The sequence below is a fragment of the Microtus ochrogaster genome, chromosome 24 (genome assembly GCF_000317375.1).
Source record: "Microtus ochrogaster isolate Prairie Vole_2 chromosome 24, MicOch1.0, whole genome shotgun sequence".
Lineage (NCBI taxonomy): Eukaryota > Metazoa > Chordata > Mammalia > Rodentia > Cricetidae > Microtus > Microtus ochrogaster.
The window spans coordinates 26,001,725-26,004,379 of NC_022024.1; positions in this window are offsets into that span (position 1 = coordinate 26,001,725).

Sequence of the window (2,655 nt, forward strand, 5' to 3'; positions counted from 1 at the left end):
CACACACACACACACACATTTTTAAAAAGAATCAAATGACTGTAGGCAGGCAAGGTGGTGCATAGCTGTGATCTCATCTCCGCACTAAGGAAGCCCAAGCAGGACTGTTAGTAGTTCAAGGCCATCCCGGGCTTGACAGCAAGGCCCTGATTGAGACTCACAAAGGGGTGGGAGAGCAAAGCAAGCCAAGCTCTAGGTGATCAGGGTTAGTGGGTGCCTGACCTGGAGGTGGGGTGGGGATTAAATAACAATCCTGTACTAGTGACTGTAAGGACAGCAGCAACCTTGGCTTCCCTGCCAGTAAGGAGTGTGGAGGGAAGGCAGCCATGCCCGGGTCAGCACATTCCTGGCAGTCAGCAAACGTACAGACCTAGAGCCACAGAGCAGGAAGACTATGCTCTCTCTGTGGCACCAGGAACTTGTGAGAGGTAGGCAAAAAGAAAAGAGCACATAGAGGGGCTGTTGAGGTGACCCAGAGAGTTAGGGATCTTGTCACCAAGACTGGCAACCTGAGTTCAATTCCTTGACGCCACATAAAGTGGAGGGAGACAGCCTACCGATTCCTGCAGGTTATCCACTGGTAGGTGCGCACGGGCAGTATCATACATGCTTTCATGGGCACAAACACATACACGCACATGCAATAAGTATATATTTAAAAAAAAAGTTACACCACCACTTCCTGTGCCGAATACATGAAATTTATTTTTAAAATAAATTTTTTTTAAAAAACTGTTATGTGTCTGAATATTTTGCCTGCACGTATGTGTGTGCATCATGCATGCGCCTAGTATCCTCAGAGGTTAGATCCCTTGGGACTGAAGTTACAGACGGCTGTTAGCTACACCGTGGGTGTCAGGAACCAAACCCAGGTCTTCTGCAAGAGCAGCAAGTGCTCTTTGACTAGCGAGCCCTCACTGGCCCTGGGATCAGGTCATCGGCTAGGCTAGGCTCTCACTAGCAAAACCCAACTTGAGCCGTCCTTCCATCTGCACTGACTTGCCATTCCTTCTAAAACGGAGCGGCAGGAGGTGTGGGGTTGCATGGGGTTGCGGCGGGCACCGGTACTGAAAAGATCCGTATTATTTGCATTGAGAAAAACATGTTCTGTAATGAACTCCCCGATGTCACAGGCCACAGGTCCTTGCTATGGCAGGACACACCATCCACCCTGGTCAGGAAAAAAAAAAATCAAGATCTTCTTCCAGAGCATGCTCCAACTGAACACTAGGGTAGCTTTCCAGTCACAGGGGAGCTGCGGCCTTTCCCTGCCCCTTGGTAGATCCCACTCCTACCAAGTACTTTCAGGGCGAGTCTCTCTACATCACAGATCTTCAAGGACAGTGTACCACACAAACTGAGCTTTGAGTCAGTTTTGCAACGGCTTACACGGTGACTTGGATCAGTCAGTATTCTGACTACTCTAGCATCTGACAGTGAGAATTTTGAGAGGAAGGGAAATCCGCAAGGCAAGGACGTGACTACACACACAGGGTTGGCAAGGACGTGGCTATACACACAGGGTGGACACCATTGCCTCATCATAGTTGCAAACCAAACATAGCAAGCAAAAGCTCAAAAGTGTGTTGGGGGGGGGCAGTGGGAAGGTCACAGATAGAACTGGTAGGGACCCTGTCTAGCGGGCACAAAGCCCTGGGATGGGTTCAATCCCAGCACTGCCTAAGCCTGGTGTGGGTGGTACCACCAAAGTTCAAGGTCCTCCTCCATGACAGTGAGGCCAGCCCGGGCTTCATGAGAGCGTGTCTATGCAAACAAACTTAAAAATAGCACAAGGAAAGGGATGCATACGGAGAAGCACTATGTAAATTTGGCGCCATTATAATCTTTGGGGTTGACCACGACACTTAGGTTTCAGCCTACTAATAAATAAGCAATCGTTAGTAAGCCTGTGTGAGTCAGGGACCGGGTGGTGACTCAGACCCTACCATCGCCTCCGGACGGACGGCTAAGACACAGCAAAACTGGGAGGGGCGTGCCGCAGGAGTGGCCACTAAATCATGACTAGTTGAAAGGCCAGGGTTTCTCCTGGCAGCAACTTACTTCGTGTTTGGGGGTGCCATTGCCACCATGTTTCAGAAGCAAAAGTCAAGTTAGACCAGGAGAGGTGAGTAAAACAGCGCGCCTTTCCAATGTGAGGCTTGACTTCCACAGTCACAGGTCTTCAACAAACTGCAAGTCTCTCAGAGGTTAGACAGGTAGAAATGTCCACTCTTCTGCTAAGGATGTGGATTAGGTGAGCGTGTAAAACTCCCCGAGCTCCATACATTGATCTCTATAGAAGATTTCTCACTTTTTAAAAGAGTGTCCCGTGCCTTAAAAGTTACAAACTTAGCACTAAAAATCTGAACTTAGAATATGGTTATTTTAAACTTGGGAGTGCTTGCCTGGAACGCACGGAGCCCCGGGTTTTATCCCAGCAGTGATGCACGTCTGAAGTCCCAGCACTGGGAAAGCGGAGGCGAGAGGGTCGGGCACTGGAGTTCAAGGTCCTCCTCAGCTACGGAGAGGATGCGTGAGACCCTTTCTCAAAAAACGAACACCCTGGGGCTGGAGAGATGGCTCAGTGGTTAAGAGCATTGCCTGCTCTTCCAAAGGTCCTGAGTTCAATTCCCAGCAACCACATGGTGGCTCACA